This window comes from Nomia melanderi, chromosome 9, assembly GCF_051020985.1.
Source record: "Nomia melanderi isolate GNS246 chromosome 9, iyNomMela1, whole genome shotgun sequence".
In the NCBI taxonomy this organism is placed as follows: Eukaryota; Metazoa; Arthropoda; class Insecta; order Hymenoptera; family Halictidae; genus Nomia; species Nomia melanderi.
In genome coordinates this window covers 277,411-295,878 of record NC_135007.1, presented here as the reverse complement: position 1 = coordinate 295,878, position 18,468 = coordinate 277,411, and the positions used below count along the sequence as shown (strand labels likewise).

Sequence of the window (18,468 nt, the reverse complement as noted above, 5' to 3'; positions counted from 1 at the left end):
TCGGTGAGTATGTGTTTGGGTGCGGAGAAGATGTAAATGTAATGTCGTAGGAGTTCGTCTATAATGGTAGCGGTACTTATTTCTTTTAGGGGGATTAGTATCAAATATTTCGTTAGAACTTCTTGTATGGAAAGAATGTATTTGTTATCTCGGTTAGTGGGTGTCAGTGGTCCGAGTATGTCCATCGAGATTTTATCGTTTGGATCAAGTGGTGTGTCGGGGATAACCGCGGGTTCCTTATTACGGATTCTAATCAGTTTTTCCCGTTGGCATGACTCGCAACCCTTTACAAATTCTACTACGTCCCGTTCCATGTTTGCCCATGCGGCTTTCTCTTGGACCCGTTTCAAGGTTTTATTTTCCCCGAAATTCTGTGCAGCGTTGTTGTTGTGGCATTCTTTTATTAATTCAAAGCGCTCTTCCTGACGTAGTTCTGTTTGATTTTCCGAAAAGATAAGTTCGATCTGGTCTGAATATCGGTAGCCTAAATAGCTAAGGATTCGTTTTAGTTCTAAAAGTTCTACTGATCTAATTGGAGCTGGTAAATACAGTTTCAAAACGGTGTGATGCTGTTCTATGGAAATTTGTATAATTTTATCTAACTTTACTAGCCATTTCGGAGGATCGTAGGGGCCTAGCATCTCTTTATGAAGTGGTTTCCAAATCTTGCCAACAGGATTGGGCCGAGTGAGCAAGATATAGGTAGGGTCCGGGTTTTGCTTCCAGTTTTCGTATTCTGTCAAAAGTTGTGCACGTTCTAGTTCGTCGGTGTTAATGTCTGGGTTGTCGATGTCTGGTTCTAGTGGGGACAGTGGATATAGACGGGACAGACCATCAGCTGCGGTATTTTCTTTGCCTTTGGTATACTCGATTTCGTAGTCGTACTCTTCAAGACGTAATCGCCAACGTAATAATCTGGATGACGGGTCTTTTACGCTAAATAACCATTTTAAGGCTTGATGATCGGTTAAGATTTTGAACCTTTTGCCTAACAGGTATTGCCTCAAACGTTTAACGCCCCAAACAATGGCCAACAGTTCCTTTTCTGTGGTGGTGTAATTAGTTTCTGCTTTGTTCAATGTACGGCTAATATAACAGCAGGGGTGGCCTTCCTGGGATAGGATTGCACCGAGCCCAGTACTGGATGCGTCTGTCGTCAGGGTGAAGGTTTTGTTGAAGTCGGGATATCTGAGGACAGGGGCTTCGCAAAGTTTTTGTTTTAGGATATCGAAAGATTTTTGTCGCGCGTCTGTCCAGTCGAATGGTACGCCCTTTTGCGTGAGTTCTGTTAGGGGTTTCGCGAGTTTTGCGAAGTTCTGAATAAATTTTCTGTAATAGCCTGCAATGCCAAGAAAAGATTTTACGTTTGTCGCGGATTTTGGTACTGGAAATTCCTTTACTGACTGGATTTTGTCGGGGTTTGGTTTTACTCCGTCTGCGCTTATGAGGTGTCCTAAATACTCTAGTTCCGGTCTGAGGAATTTACATTTGTCGGGCTGGAGCTTGAGTCCTAATTCTCTAAGTCTTTGGAATACGGTGGCTAGATTTCGGTTATGCTCTTCGATGGTCGTACCGAATACAATAATGTCGTCTAAATAGGCGAAGCAAATTTTACTAATGAGCCCTCGTAAGCCGTTGTCCATCATCCTCTGAAAGGTCGCTGGGGCGTTTTTTAACCCAAATGGCATCCTACGAAATTGAAAATGACCCTGGTGTGTGCTAAACGTGGTGTATTTTTTTGAGTTTTCGTCCATAGGTATTTGATGGAAACCCGAATTAAGATCTAGGGCGGAGAAAAATTTTGATTTCCCTAGGTGGTCGAGAATTTCGTCTATTGGCGGTAAGGGGTATGCGTCTTGGTCTGTCTCTTGATTTAATCGTCTAAAGTCAATGACTACCCTCCATTTACGTTTTCCCGAACCGTCTGATTTTTTTGGTACGATCCAAATCGGCGAATTGTAGGCCGAATCTGATTCCTCTATAATTTCTTTGTCCAACATTTGTTTAATTTGTTTGTCAATTTCGTCTTTGTGTACTTCGGGTGGTCTGTATGATTTCGTGTTAATGGGTCGTTGCGTTTTTAATTCGATGGTGTGTTTAGTTATATCAGTGCAGGGCAGGTCCTCGTCTTCAAAAGAGAACACGTCGCTATAAGAAATTATTATTTTCTCTAGACTTGGTTTGAGGGTTGGATCGACGTGCGAAAAATTGATTTTAGTTTTTAGGGTTTCGATTCGTGCCGGCAAGGTGGGGTTCAAACTGTCGATAGGGTATAGGAGCATTCCGTTAGTAGGATTGTAAAGCTGCGCTAAACAAATCTGACTGTTAATAGGAATTTTAGTAGTGTGGGTTTCGTTAGGCTGGATGAGGATTTCGGTTTCGTGTTTTAAGATCTGTCCGTCTAGTTTCACCTCGTCGTTCGTGATCGCGTAGCGGTAACTTTCTAAGAATGGGAGTCCAACTATACCGTCTCCTAAAAACGGAAAATCGTCCGGCACTATGTTAAAAAAATGTTCTTTGTCGAGAAGCTTGAGTTTAGTTTTTCCCTTACTAATGTGTTCGTCGTTACCTATTAGAAATATGCGTTCCTCGCTTACAATGTCGCGACCTCGGGCATGTTTCGCTTTTATCAGGTTCAATTCAGCTCCTGTATCGATCAGGAAGCGTCCCGTGGTTCGGTTCTTAAATGCGAATCGAATAAATCGCAGTATTCCAGATCGTAGTCTGGCGTTTGTGATTCTCGGTCGTCCGGGATTATTTGTTCGTCGATCTGGTTTATTCGCGGCGGCGGTCTCTGTCGAGGCGGTAATTGAAAATTTTGGCACTGATTCGCGTAGTGTCCTATCTTTCCGCACCGGTTACATTTTACGGGGACGCGTTGATTAAACGGAATATTTTCCCGTGGTCCTTCGAGTTGTCGCGGTCTATCGAATGGTTGCGAAGCTTGATTCGTCGGATGTCCCGTACGTCTGGTCATGGTCGGCGTCCTATCGTTTTGCATTAGGGATCTGTTAGTCATGCGTCTGTCTGTGGTGTCTTGAGTCCACGTTTCGGCTTCTAAGGCATAGCCTTGTGCTTCCGAAATAATATTTGGTCCTTTTGTGTACACTAAAAGGCCGAGCTCGCGACGCAGGTTTCTAATGTACGTTTTTACAGCCTCTTTATCCGAAATATTAAGAACAACTTGTCTCGTGACGGGTCGCGTATGTTCGTTTTGAATCGCATACCTGTACTCGTTTATGCGCTGTCTAAAACGAAGGGTGTAATCTAGCACGCTTTCCGATCTACCTTGCACGGTATTATGCAGTTTATCTCTAGCGGTATCTGCGGAAATGGTCGGAAACACGTACGTTCGCAAAGCTTCGAATAGATCGTCGTAACAATTAATTTGCAGATGGCGGAAATATCTTTCGGCTTGGTCGATGACCTTCGTGGTATATATTTTATCGAGTAAAATTTCGGGTTCGTAGCAACGAGATCTAGCACGTTTCACCATCGTTATAAAATCTTCGACGCCGGAATCGTCCCGACCCTTTAGGGGTTTTATGGTGTCGAGCAAATCGTTAGCACTTTTTAATTGTCTTTCCTCATACCTGGGTTCCGTATTGTTCAGGTGGTGGTTTCTATCTGTGGCGGATCTTTCGGCGTGCCGTCGGAACGAGCCCGGTTGAGATGATTGGTATCGGTTCCTGATCGTCCGGGGTTCTTCGTCCGATTCTTCTTCCTCTGCACGATGCACTGTATGGCTGGTGGTGTGGTTACCGGTAGTGGCGGTTGTTGCTTCGTCGTCCGTAAGGACGGGTCTAAATCCTTTGTGGAGGGCTTCTATCTCCTGTCTCCTCTTGTTGTTTTCGGCTACTAGCACGGCCATATTTTCGGCCATTTTCTCCTGTTGTGTCGTTAGGATTTGGAGCGATTGGGCGAAGGATTTCATGACTTCCTCCATAGAGTTAGACATTTTAGGAGCGGGCGTGGGTGAGGATTCTTCTTCACTCGAACCGATGAGGGGGGAAAGATTTCGATACTTAGTAAAAGCCAGAGTTTTTACTTTTACCCTTGATTTTCTTCTCTTGATTCGTTTTTTTTCCACCGTGACGGCCTTCTGGACGTCCCTCGGTGTCTGATGGGTTCCTTGGAGCCGATCGTCTTCCGAGTTTTCCGGTCGTTCTCTGATGGAATCCTGGCAGGATCGCCAAAATGTTACGGGGAAATCGGCGCGAGAGCGAAAAAGAGAGAGAAAACACTAACGTAGTCCGTAGACACGAAGATAGGTAGGTGTTAGAAATGAACGGAGGTACGAACCCGTAGGCTGTTGCCAGAACTAATGAATCTTTATTATCCAAAGCTTCCTTTTTATACAGTGGCGTCGGTGGCCATGACAGGTACAAAGTTTGAGTGACAAAGATGCATGCCTAGGTTGGGGTATCTTCGTAGGGGTAACTAAGAGTGATATTTGAAAGGCCTATCGGTGAATCAGCGTGTTTGGCTGTTACAAGCAGCGCCCTGAATCATCAACGCGTTGTTGCTTTTGTTCCACTGTGAGCAAACGCGGCACCTATTTGGAAAACAGTTTTCTCATTCCCAAATTTTCGTGCATAATATTGAATACACTGCCTTTTGATATCTTTAGGATGTCAGCTATCTCCTGCAACTTCACTTTACGGTTGTCCAAAACAATTTTGAGGATTTTTTTTATGTTTTCTTCTGTGGTAACCTCTTTTGGACGTCCTGAGCGTGCAGCATCATCGGTGTCCGTACGACCTCGTTTAAACTCAGCATACCACCGACAAATGCTTGTTTTCGAAGGAGCAGAATCTTCATAACACTTTTCAAGCCATTGCTGAGCTTGAACGGTATTTTTTCCCATCAAAAAACAGCGTTTAATCAACACACGAAATTCAGTTTTTTCCATTGTTTTGAAAATAACAAATGTAGCGTCACTAAAGGCACTGTAACTCAATGATCAATGGTCGGAATGGCATGAAATTTTGACACGTATCTTTTGAAGGTTATTATTAACAAATGATGGGATGGATTTTTTTTTAAAGGCGCTATCTGTGAGTTAGTCCCGGGACTTTTTGACCGATGCGTTAGAATGCGATGCACAGTCGTTTTAGGAATTCCAGTGAGCTCCTCAATTAACCTGGTAGATGCACAACGATCATTTCGAAGAATTTCAGCCACTTTTTGAACATTTTCTTCGACTCGAACTGTCGATGATGCTCCTGGACGTGGATCATCTTCAATGCTCTCCCTACCATCACGAAACCTTGCATACCACTTAAAAACGTTTTTACGACTCATTGCTTCACTACCATAAACAGTTTGTATCATTTCAAAAGTGTCTGTGGCACTTTTACCCAATTTAAAACAAAACTTAATGTTCGCACGTTGCTCCATTGCTCCTTTCACGACCGAAGTTCAATACATAGTGTTAAAGTTTCGGTTATTACAAGCAGTCTGTGATGCCAGCGCTGTTAAATTTAAAACAAAAGGTAGTCGAAATACCACGCTAGTTAATTTATGCATCCGTTCACAGACGGCATTAGTATTTACGCGAATATAAAATCAGTCACCTTTCCTGTGGGACGGACTGTGTATTTGCTCCACTTCTTGGCAAGTGAAATTGTGTGTGTTTTCTATGTTTGGCGGATCTCTGCATGTTGCGCTAATGCGGTTTTGCTCCGCTGTGTTGTTACCCGGATTGTCGTCCGGGATTGTTTCTTCAAGAAGTGCCATCGCTGTCTCCTCCCAAGTTGCTGTGTGCTTCCCGTTGATTTTTATGTTGCTGAGTGCCTGTTCAATTTGCGTTTTGTTGGCCTGAAGCTTATAGACAAGCCCCCAGGTATCTTGATTACCGGTTTTCGTGACGAAGTTTCTCCAACTTTGCGATTTACTTTTCCTGATTTCTGCTGTGTATTTATTTCTTAGTGGCCTTAGTTTATCCAGTATCTTCTGCCTATGGGTTGGGTTAGTCGTATTCTGTAATTGTCTTCTTAGCCTTCTGGTGATCTTTTTGAGCTTGTTTATCTCATTGTTCCGCCATGGGACCGATCTGTTGAAGCGAGTTTTCCTGGGAATGGATGCTTCGCATGCGTCTGTGATTATTTGTGTTATGTTGTTTGTCAGTGTTTCGGTATTACTGGTTTGCGGGCCGTCCTGTGTAGTGTTTTCGTCGGTGTTGCGCTGTCCTAGAAGTTGTTTGAATCTGCCCCAGTTTGCTTTTTTCGTATTAAATCTTGTTTCTGTTGGAGCGTTTGTTTTTATGTTTGTTGAGTTTATGGTAATTAGTATTATATTGTGGTCACTGCTTGTTTTTGTATCCATTATTTCCCAGTTTGTGATGAATCTGGTGCAGGATTGTGTTGCCAGTGTTAGGTCTATGTTGGAGCTGCCTCGGTCATTGTTGAAGGTTTCTATTCTTGACTTCTTGTTCGTTAAAATTAAGTCGTTTCCTCTTCCAGTTTTTCTCCGCGTTCGTCGGTGTATTCGTTGTGCCAGAGTGTAGATTTGGCATTTGAGTCTATTGTTATGAGTGTTGGTTTGCCTGCCATTTCCGTGAGGATTTTTTGTAAGTGGTCGAGATATTGCTCTATTTTATCTGAGCACTGAAAGTATGCGTTGATTATGTTTAGAGTCCCGTTTTGCGTAGATACTTCGATACATGTGAAATGTGTGTTACTGAGGTTCGTTAACTTTAGTACGTTTAGGTCCCTGTTTGTTACGGCTATGGTGATCATCACTGGGTTCGTAGTTTTCTTGATTGAGAACTTTTTGGAATCTGTTATTGTCTTCGTTTGCATCCCCATGCCCAGGGGTTTCCCAGTTTGGTGGGCTGAGTACGGTTCTTGGATGCAAATAATGTCCAGTTTTGATTCGGCTGCTATTTGTCTGAGTTCATCCATAACGGTTCGAGAGTTTCTTGCGTTTATCTGCGCTATTTTGATCTGTCGCGTTCCTGCCGGTCGGTTGGATTGTTTACGATCCATAATCTATTCCGGAGAAGGCCTTTGACAACGCGATCCCGTACGATGGGCAGGTTTTATCGGTCACGGCATGGTTGTGCGCGTGCCCCGTTCCTTTGCAGTTGGCACACTGTGCCGGTTTAGATTTTGCTGGGCATGTGCTGAAGGTGTGACCCTCCGCACAGCAATGCCCGCATGTGTTCACCTTGTTTCTGCAGTATTTCGTTGTGTGCCCGTAGCCCTGGCACTTGTAGCATCGCGTTGCCGCGATGTAATCTTTGGTCCTACAGCTGGACCACCCAATGAATAGTCGTTCCCTTTTCACGAGGATATCTCTGACCGCTAAGGATGCATCAAGCACCCAGTGGGCTGTGTCTTTCTTTCTGTCACCGGTCTTGAAGGCAAGTTTCGTTTCTGTTTGTATTATCTTCTTTTCTTCTGCGTTCATGTTCTGTCCTGTAATGTATTGAATTACTTCCTCATCTGTTTTGCTTTTGAGAATGTCGAATACAATAACTCTTGGGTTCTTCTTTTTCGGGGCGCCAACGATGTATCCTGCTTCCTTGAGTTTCTGGTTGTCGATGAGTGTTGTCGTGTCGTTTTTGCTGGCAGTTTCGATTATGATTCCATTTCCTTGTATTTTTCTGACATTTACGACTTGTAATCTTTGCTTGTAGGGGCAGATGAAGTTTTGAACTGCCAACTTTGTTTCTTCGCTGTTGGCAGCCACCTTTTCATTCCTGGGCGTGATGGTAATCACGTTTGGCGGGTCCTTCCTCTGTGTGATTGTTGCTGCTACATTTGTTTTAAGTCCCAGGCGTTCTGCATATGTAAGGGGCTTCTGTGTGGGGGTTATCCTTTCTGGGATCGTTTCGACCACTTTCCGTTGCTTGTTCAGTTCTTTTTTTAGAATCGTGATCTGTGTTTGCAGTCCACTGAATTTTGCCACTGTTCTGGTGACGAGGGTGGACATGTGTGACGCACTCAATACCAGCTGGTTTATGTTCTCTGGAGTCGGTGCTTTCCCTACTGCCCATATCCATTTGTGTAGTCTTTCTTGTGTTCGTGTTGCCTGATTCTCGAGTTAGATAGGGACAGAAGGTATTTCGTTGCCCAGAAGTTGGGCATGCCGCACCTCGAGATTATACTCATATCGGCATATAACATAGTCATAACGAGAAGCCTGATGGGCCTCCACTTCCTTGGCGGAACCCCCGCCAAGGGAGCACCGTACAGCTCGCGCCTGTACGATGCCTGTGTTTGGAATAACCTCTCCTTCACCCGCAGGATCATCAGAAGAGAAGACCGCCCCTCGCGGGGCGCGACTTATTTAGCCGCCCTGTCCGGTAATACCCGCCGAGACGGAATATTACCGTCCAGGACGTTACCAGCGGGGACCACGAGGAGGCTGAGTCGCATTCGGTCTCTAGCGGGCTTACAGGACAAGCTTCTGTAAGAGTTTTGATCGCAACAAGTTGCGATCACACCCTCCCGACACATAACTTCCGTGAGGTCGTTATGTCCGCGCCGTCGTTCGGGTGGGTTAGATAGGGACAGAATATGTCCAGTGTATTTAACGTGCCCGTACCCACCATTAAGGTCTAACAGACACGGCCCCCATGGGCGCGGGGTTGGGATACGCCCAACCAGCGGGCCCCCGAAGAGGGATCTCCCCAGGGACTACCAAATTCGTCATCAGGGTGCAAGCCCTGACGACACCCTTGGTCTGGGCCGGGACCTTTCTAACATCCCTACCGGCTAAGCAGGCCGGCACCCGAGCTGTTGGCAACGCAGCTCACCCGCCGGGATGACACGCCCTTGCGGACGCGCACCCCTAGCCTGCGACGTAGGCTGTACCACTGCCCCCGCGAGTCCAACCCAAGTGGTCAACACCGGAGAGAAATTCCCTCCGGGGGCTCACGTCAACCCCCGCGGTACCAGTGAAGAAGGCCGTACTGGTATGCCTGTCGTAGAACCAATCCACTTCCCATTGGGGCCTTTGCAGACCCCGACCTGGGTAAGGCCAACTCGGATACGTGGGGGCGTTACTCCCCAAAGGCCTCCGGGTTACAGCCCGGCAGCCCTCCTGCGCCCTCGGCACCCCATTCACACATTCACTCTCACAAGCACTCTTCTTCTCTCAAACACCATTTTCGCAAACATACTGAAACATTCATACGTTGCCTTACACGCTAACACTCCACTCACATTCACACTACCATCCACATTCACAATCACTCCACATTCACTCAGGTTTCTCACATCCTCATACACGCTACATTCAGTCAACACATGCTTCCAATCTTCACATTCACAACCACACACACATCTTGCACTCTCGCTCAACCCTCTCCTATGCAGGAATCCATTCATGCTTCCATACCCAGTCAACAAGAAACATACATACACGCTCGGATCAAACCAGACACATTCACCAAATCTCACATCCTTGATATACTCATACAGCACTCTACCATTCACACATTCATTCCATCTGGCTTGCCATCGAGAATATACTCTTTCATTCACGAGATCTATCCTTTCATCCACGGTTTTCTCATTCAAATCTTCCATGCATACAAAATCGTTCTCGCATATATCCCATCCATTCTTAATCATACATACCAGACCTCGTCTCATACACTCAAGATCCCAGGGTAGGGCCCCCATGAGGACCTGCATGCTTTCAGTCGCCACGGTACGACATACATTCAAACAGGCATACATCACCATTCGCTGACATCTATTCAACATATCACGCGCATACGCAAACTTCAGACATTCACACCACACACTCGATCCATACAATGCACACGCTACAAACATTCCATTATAAACCATTCTCACCGCTCGCTTTTTCATTCCCCATTCACACTTTAACACACGTCTCATTTGCCCAACTACATTCATCACTTTCATCCTAAGGTGCTCCAGGTGAGGCTTAAAACTCATTCTCTCTCCCATCCACACTCCCATCCACACTCCCAAATACTTCACACGCTCTGCATGCTTTATCATCCTTCCATTCAACTTCACACTCGGGCACCTAGTCAAGCTCACGCGGCCTTTTAAGAGGGTGACTGAGGTTTTACCCTCAGACACCCTCACGCCCACATTCATACCCCATTCATACCCCATTCATACACAATATTCATACATTCACACCCCTTTCGCTCAATGTCCACCCGGCTTTGCCCCTCCACAATCAACAGTAAATCATCAGCGTACGCCACACACTTACAATTACATTCACTCAGCTTCCACAGGAGCCCATCCATCATCATGTTCCAAATGAACGGACCACAGATGGACCCCTGCGGACAGCCCCTTTCAACATCCTTCCATACTACATCATTCTCACTCACCATGCATACTTTGCGGTTTCGGAAGTAGCTCCTCCATAGAGCTACTTCCTCGCACCCAAGATCATTCAGTCTATCAAGCACACACATCCATTCCAAACAGTCAAAAGCACTCTTAAAATCAACAAACACACCAAGTACATACTTGCTATCACTCTCTCTCATATACCTCCTCACATTCATCCACGCACTTTCCGTCGATCGGCCCCCGCGAAATCCGTGTTGGGCTTCATTCATTCGCACATTTACTCTTCCTTCCACACGCGCAATCATCAGCCTCTCTAAAGTTTTCCCCAACACGGACAGCAAGCTGATCGGCCTATACGACGCGGGGTTCGACCGCGGTTTTTCGGGAGACTTCGGAATGACAACCACTCGCGCTTCCTTCCATACCTTCGGGAAACATCCACTCCTCAGGCATTCATTATACACATACACCATCCATCCAGGAATCGCTCTCCATATCGCTCTCAACATTTCTCCATTTATTCCATCCAGACCGGGTGCTTTACGCAATCTCGCTTTTCAAACAGCCTCATTCACTTCATCCCATTCAAAACACCTCACGAACTCATTCACTCCCTCTTCTTCTACATTCGCTCTATTATCAGGCATACTCGTCGCTGGGAAGAACCATTCCATCATCACTCTCGCACATTCATTCCACGTAGAATACGTCACGTCATTCACTCTCAGCGCACTCATGCCTTGCCTCGCATACTTCCCACGACACACTTTATACACTGGGCCCCATGGATCCAGGTTGGACGACACACTGGAAAACTGTCGCCAGTTTTCCTCTTTCGCTCTTCTCATTCGGAATTTATATTCATTCAGCGTTCTTTTATACTCTCTTTTTCTCATTTCCACATTCTCTCCGTTCCTCTGTCTCTCTCTCTGCCACGCACGTCTACTCTTTCGCACTTTGCCCTTAAGGGCACTCAATTCATTCGTCCACCACACAGTCCTTCTTTCGCTCTTACATACACTCTTTCTCAGGTATTTCTCATTCACTCCTTGGATCCAGCCCATTAGTATATCAACCATTCTCTCAACATTCGTCTCATTCATCAATTGCACTCCATTCTGTTCTGCCACGCATGCCAACTCATCTACATAATCTTCCCAGCGAACATCCTTGCATACCCACTTTTTATATAAATTAACATTTTCTCTCTCAATCGCAGCATACAGCATCCGTATAAGGACCACATTGTGGTCACTTATACCCCAATCATACTTTACATCCCATTCAAATCGGCACCCGGTCGGCATTCCATTCATCAAAGTCACATCAATATCGCTCACACCATTCACGCCCGAGAAAGTATAGTACTCGCTCGGCTCATTCAAAACAATCATGCCATTCACTAAGATCCACTCTTCCAAAATTCTTCCACGCATCTCATTCTCTCTACTGCGACCCCCTCCCTTGCTGTACCACAAGGGGGAGGTCGCATTAGCATCCATACCAAACAAAACATACTTACCACGCGCAAACCCATTCACACTATCCATGTACGCCAGGTACGGTTCGATATCTCGTCCGTACCGGCAGTACATGGATACCACAATCATCTCTCCGAAATCTCCCTTCAACCACACACACACTCCAAATTCATTCGTACATTCATTCACGCACACAGCATCTATACATTCATCCCTTATGACCACCGCCGCCCTACCGGGTTCCTCCGAACAGGAGAAAACCCGCCAGGCCGACGGCAGTCCCCTCACACATCCCTTATTCACATACAGCTCCTGCAACAATACCACACTCACACTCCTTTCACACATAACATTACCTAAATCACACAGAACCATATACGCACGCTGACAATTTAACTGCAATACATTCATACAACATTCAGTCATCGCATACACGCATCCTCTCTCTCTCCACCATTCGCACATATTCGGGGCAGTCCGTTGACATCACCGGGTGGTCACCCTTTCGCCCCTTTAACTTGCAGTTCCTGCAAGCACTCTCACTCTTGCACTTATCACGCAAGTGCCCACTCTTTCCACATCTCTCACACAAACGCTCTTCCAAACTACATTCTCGCATCATGTGCCCGAATGCAAAGCACCTGAAGCACCTCATAACATTCATAAAATCTTTTACTTTACACGCACGCCAGTTAATATATACTCGTTCCTCATTCATCAACACATCCCTCATTCTCTTACTCATTTCTACAATCACGTTTCCAACACTCATTCCCTTTCTGTTCGTCCGATTCACAACTCTCACTCTCTCACTAAACTCTTTTTCACTTATACCCTCATTCTTAAAATTTTTCGCAAACAACTCACTCAGCAGGTCCTCGTTAGTCATCTCATTTTCGACATCGAAAATGATTACTTTCGGACCAATCTTTCTGGGGGCCTCTACCTTGAGCCCCAGATCCGCAAACTTTTTACATTCACTCAACATTCTCACCTCTTTCTCACTAGCTGCCTCGATGGCAAGCCCTCCACTTCTTGTTTTCCTCACCGCACGCACACGTATATTCAACTCACCACTCACATTCTTTAGTACTTTCTGTTTCACATCCTCACTCGTCAGTTTCGCACTCTCATCCTTCGCTTTCACAACAACCGCGTACGTTTTAGTACGCGGCCTAACACTCACACTCTCACTCACACCCTGGCTTGATCCGCTACTCATTTTCACATTTACACTGCCAGTCACTCTTCCTGCCGCTCCTGCATAGGATAACGGTCTCGCATCACTCACTCGCTGCACGCATTCATTCACTCTTTGTTCCACATACTTCTCACATTCGCTCAGCCTTCCACTCAATCTTTCATTCTTCCGCAACATATCCACCATCACTTCCTCATACTCAGCAGCACATCCAAGGAAAAACTCGATGCATTGCTTCGAAAGCCGGTTGCTCTCGGCAAACAGAAACTTCCGCATCTTGTTTGTCGTTTCCCTCATTCTCTCCACTTCACACACGCTCTCTTTTTTACGCACACTCTCACCCGCACATACACTCGCGCTCGTTCCAAGAGCAACCGCAGCCTCTCCCAAGTCGGAAGCCGTTCGTTTCACCCGTTTTACCGGGCTCGCGCTCCTGGACACTAGTGTCCGTCCTTTCGCGGAGGGTGGCCTCATTTCCACCTCCCGCACCTCCCCTTCCTTCTGTTTCCCCCCCAAAATATCCCTGAGTTTAATTTTTCCCTTATCCATTTGGTTCCCACGAGATGGGTCGATCGTATGTCGCTTCGTGGGGTGACGCCCATTCCCACGAAGAAGGCTTCTACACTCGGGAGGAGCCAGGTGTCCCGAGGGTGGCCGCTAGAGACCGGTGCACCCACCGGCCACGTATCCACAGTGTTAGTGCAAGGCCGATACGCGCCCTCCGCCGCGCACCATAGCTTGAGCAAGGGATTTATTAGAGAAGTTTATCTCCTCGCGGCCCAGCCGGTTAAGGCAAGACCCCCGGCCGGTCTGTCGCGCGTACCACCGGGACAGAGGGTTATTGGGCCCCCTGGCCCGGTGGGTCGTTGCCAACGACAGCCGGTTACGGTATGCGAGTGCTCGGGAACCCCGGGGGCGCAAAATCCCGAACCGCCATCTACCGGCGCCCCCCCCCCCGGGGGGGGGGGTAGATAGGGACAGAAGGTATTTCGCTACCCTGAAGTAGGGCATGCCGCACCTCGAGATTATACTCATATCGGCATGTGACAAGTCACAACGAGAAGCCTGATGGGCCTCCACTTCCTTGGCGGAACCCCCGCCAAGGGAGCACCGTACAGCCCGCGCCTGTACGATGCCTGTGTTTGGAATAACCTCTCCTTCACCCGCAGGATCATCAGAAGAGAAGACCGCCCCTCGCGGGGCGCGACTCATTTAGCCGCCCTGTCCGATAATAACCGTCGAGACGGAATATTACCGTCCAGGACGTTACCAGCGGGGACCACGAGGAGGCTGAGTCGCATTCGGTCTCTAGCGGGCTTACAGGACAAGCTTCTGTAAGAGTTTTGATCGCAACAAGTTGCGATCACACCCTCCCGACACATAACTTCCGTGAGGTCGTTATGCCCGCGCCGTCGTTCGGGTGGATTATCACCATCTTTCGGTTCTTTCATCCCCGTAGTCTGTCTTCGAGACTAGGGTCTCTATTGCCTTTTTATAGGCGGGACACTCATCCTTTCTGGATGAGTGATTGTGTGGTCTCTTTGCCCTCTTGCAATTTATGCAAGAGGGTCCTTTCTCTTTATTTGGGCACTCTTTGTAGCAGTGACCCTCGGCAGCACAATGCCCGCAGGTGTCTACCTTTGCCCAGCAGTGTTTGGCTATGTGGCCAAACGCCTGACAACGGAAACACCTGCCTGCCACGACGTAGTCACGTACGCGACAGGCGTGCCAGCCGAGGAACAATCTGCCTCTGCTCAATATTGTTTCCCTTGTTTTGGGTGATGTTTCCACCACCCAATTTTTGCCTTTTGCTGTCTTAAACAGCGGCTTTATATCGTCTGTAGCCAAGTCATCATTCTGTGACTTGAGAGCTGCGAGCAGCTCTTCCTTCGACTGGTCCTGTACGTTGTACAGGACCAACTTTGGCTTCTTCTTTTTAGGGACTGTCACCGTCAGTCCCTTTTCATTGGCTCTCTTGCTCTTAATGAGCTTCTGGAGGTCATCCTTCGTCGCCGTTTCGACGAGGATGCCTCCTTTATTTATGCTTCTTATGGCTTTAACCTTCAACCTATCCTGGTTGGGGTTAAAGCATTTCTGCAAAGCAACTTTCGTTGCTTTGCTATCTTTATTCCCTTCTTCCTTGAGGTAAACGGTGACAACGTGTCGCACCGTTCCCTTTGGTTTCGTGCTTATGTTCTGCTTGACCGCAGTCGCGTACGACTGGGCCGTTGCCTTCTTCGGCTTATCTGCCAAAGTCGGCTTCACTGGTAAGGTCTTTGGCCTTACCTGGGCGCATGCACTCGCCCTTTCTTTCTCTAATGCTTGTATCCGCCTTTCGGCATCCTCAAGCTTCTTCTTCATCACTGCTCTCTCAGTTTCTTTTTCCTCAGTAAGGGCTTGGATCCGCCTTTCGGCTTCACCTAGCACCTTACATTTCTCCTCGACTTCTGTCGCATATTCCCTGGCGATGAAGGTGATGTACTTGAATTTTTCAAGATCACGAGCATGCCTAGGGTCTCTCATGGCCTGAATTTGATCCGCCACTTTCTTGCACTGTTCGAACAGTACTTCCAGTGGCGTCTGATCGTCATCGGGCTCTGTGGTAGTCACCTCTACCTGTTTAGTTTCTTTATTTTGCCTCTTCCTCTGCGAGGCAGTTTTCCTCTCAGTACCGGATTCCGAGTCGGAACCTTCCGGCCTGTCCATCCTTCTCTTCCGGCGTGATACCTCTTGGGTATCACCCGGCTTTGCTTGGACGGTGACGAGGGGGGGTGAAGCCCTCTCATCAGCCATCCAAGCGTCTTCTTTCTCAACGAGGGCCTTTTGCACCTCGACCACCGTCATCTTCTTTGATTTATTTGATTTATTAGTTCTGACCATAATTGATCCCACGAGTAGGGACGAAATGAAGTCACCCTCCCGGGTGACGCCCTTTCCAGGAGGGAAGGCTGAATACAACGAGGTTCGCCAGGTGCCTCGAGGTTGGCCGCTAAGGGTTGGTGCACCCACCAACCACGAACCATCGCAAGGACGGCCCGCACCCCTTCGCCGCGCACCATAACTTAAGGTTTCGGATTTATTAGAGAGGTTTATCTCCTCGCGGTCCGGCCGGTTAAGGCAAGCCCCCCGACCGGTTATGCTTCGCGTACCTCTGGTTGGATGTCCCCAGTGGGTCGTTGCTAGACATACCGGCTACGGTATTTGACGACTCCGCGGTCCGTACGGTATAAATACCGCCCGGACGCTCGCAGGGGAGTCGCGCCAGAGCCTCGTTGGCAAACTCGAAAGTTTCCCAGGGTACACCACGTGGAGGAGAGGTTGGCTGTGCCAGAATGAAGCTGTGCACCTGTATACCCCATGCACCTGTATACCCCGTTAGATAGGGACAGAGGGAACCCAGATTATCCTCCAAGTACCTGCCGTTAAGGCCTACCAAGGAGGGCCCCCATGGGCGTGGGACTGAGATTAAGCTCAGTCAGCTGAGGCCGAAGCCTTACCAGCGTTGCTTCCCGGGGATGACGAGTCCCATGGAAGTAGACTGTTGGTAGCGCCGAGTTACCTTTCCAAAAACTCTACCAGATTTCCTGTCTGGTCCAGGAGCAGGTGGGACGCTGCTCACGCGCCGAGACCCTCGAAAGGTCTCTGCCCAGCATGTAGGCTGCAACCACTGCCACTACGAATCCAACACCAATTGCACCGGCCGAGAGGACCCGGGGACAAGCACCCATGGTCACTCTCTGTGAGGGGACAAGGGGACTAGGCACCCTTCGTACGCCCTCATGGGCAACCGGAGCGCCCGTAGTACCAATCCAATCGCAGGTCTATTGGTAGGACCTGTTCGGCTTCTTACATACATGAATAAGCTGTGCCTGCCATATCAAGGTGTCTCGTCCACACCAAGGGTTGGTTAGACCCTAGCTAAGGAGCCCGGGGGCGCCACTCCCCGAACCGTGATCGCCACACGGCCCCTGGGGCACGTTAGATAGGGACAGTCGGAAGGTGTCGTCGCTCTTTCGAGCATGCCGTTCCTCCAAGAATTACCTCATATCAGTATAACCACGGCCGATATAATACCCGCTGAAACGGAATGTTACCGTCCAGAACGTTACCAGCGTTTTGGGGAGGGGGGGGGGGGGGGGGGTGGTGCATTTGGTCTCTAGTGGGCCTACTGGACAAACTCCTGTAAGAGTTTTGATGGCAACATGTTGCCAGCCCACCTTCTCAACACGTAACTTCCGTGAGATTGAACATAAAGCGAGAGAACATACTTGGAAAAGAGGGGATACTGAACCCTGGAAGAGGAAGTCTTATATTTCATACTGTCTCTTCCTGGTTTGTGGGGGGGTGTCCCGCCCCCATCGTTCACTCATCATCCGGCGGCGGTTCCCTTACCGATCCCTCCCCACAGATCTCCTCTTCTCGTGGAGAGAGAGTGAGTCACTTAAGAGCATGAAGAGACTTCAAGGCAAGGGTATATTCCGGTCCGGTTATAAAGTACAGATTGCAGGTTACAAACACCAGATCAGATGTTGCTCCAGCCACATGTAGATTCGGGATTTGGTCTTTCTTGTCCCAGAACCAAGTCATCGGCCTGGTAATCCGGATAACTTTCCTGATTGCCGTACGCCCCACGGTGAAAGGTGATGTGCAATAAGCCGTCAAAAGTTTTTCTGGACTTGGTTTTCACCAACACTTTCCCATTTCTCACCATTCATTGCGGAATTGTATACCATACACGTTTCGCAATTTCGCCTGACACGCCATCCGGGCGAGGTGCCTTTCTCATTTTTACCCTCTTTACTGCGTCCACAACTTCACTCCATTCAGAACATTTCTCATTTATTCGTTCATCTTGCATACACCTACAACCTCTCTCGAACCACCCATTTGCGGTGCCGGAAAGAGGCTGTCCAGCATATGTACGCTGGACAGCCTTGCTCACGAATTGTTTCCAGTTCGTCTCTTTCACATGACACCTTAATATGTCGCGCTGCCCATGCACTCTCGCAAATGTACAGTGGTGTGAATAATTATAGACTCAACAGTATTTCTACATTTTTCATAATGTTAAATGAAAAATTTGAAAAGCCACTTATATATTTTCATAACTTAATCGAAAGCAAAACTGAAGTATAAAGAAACTTAAATTTACTTTTTCGGAAACGTTAAGAAAATGAAAATTTTTCGGAAAATTCAGTTTAAAGGTGTGAATAAATATAAACTCAATATTAATTTTTATACCATTACATTTAGTATTTAGTGTATTTTCCTGTTATTTTTATTACATCTAATAGTCGATCAGGAACACTATCAATTAACTGATTTAATGTTTCATTAGGAATATCAGTCCATGCAGATTCTATTCTGTTTTTAAGTTCGTGAACATTTTGGATTTGTGGCTTTTCCTGATTATAAACTTTTCTTGCAAGAATACCCCATAGGTTTTCGATGGGGTTTAGATTAGGGCTTAGTGCTGGCTATGGTAATAATT

The 18,468-nt window shown here is 47.4% G+C and overlaps 1 protein-coding gene across 4 annotated transcripts in view; it reads left to right on the top strand.

The window, feature by feature from the left end:
• The window catches only part of MICU1 (Mitochondrial calcium uptake 1), a 168,873-nt gene that overhangs the window by 80,169 nt on the left and 70,236 nt on the right, over positions 1-18,468 (top strand). The gene's annotated exons all lie outside the window — the stretch shown is intronic.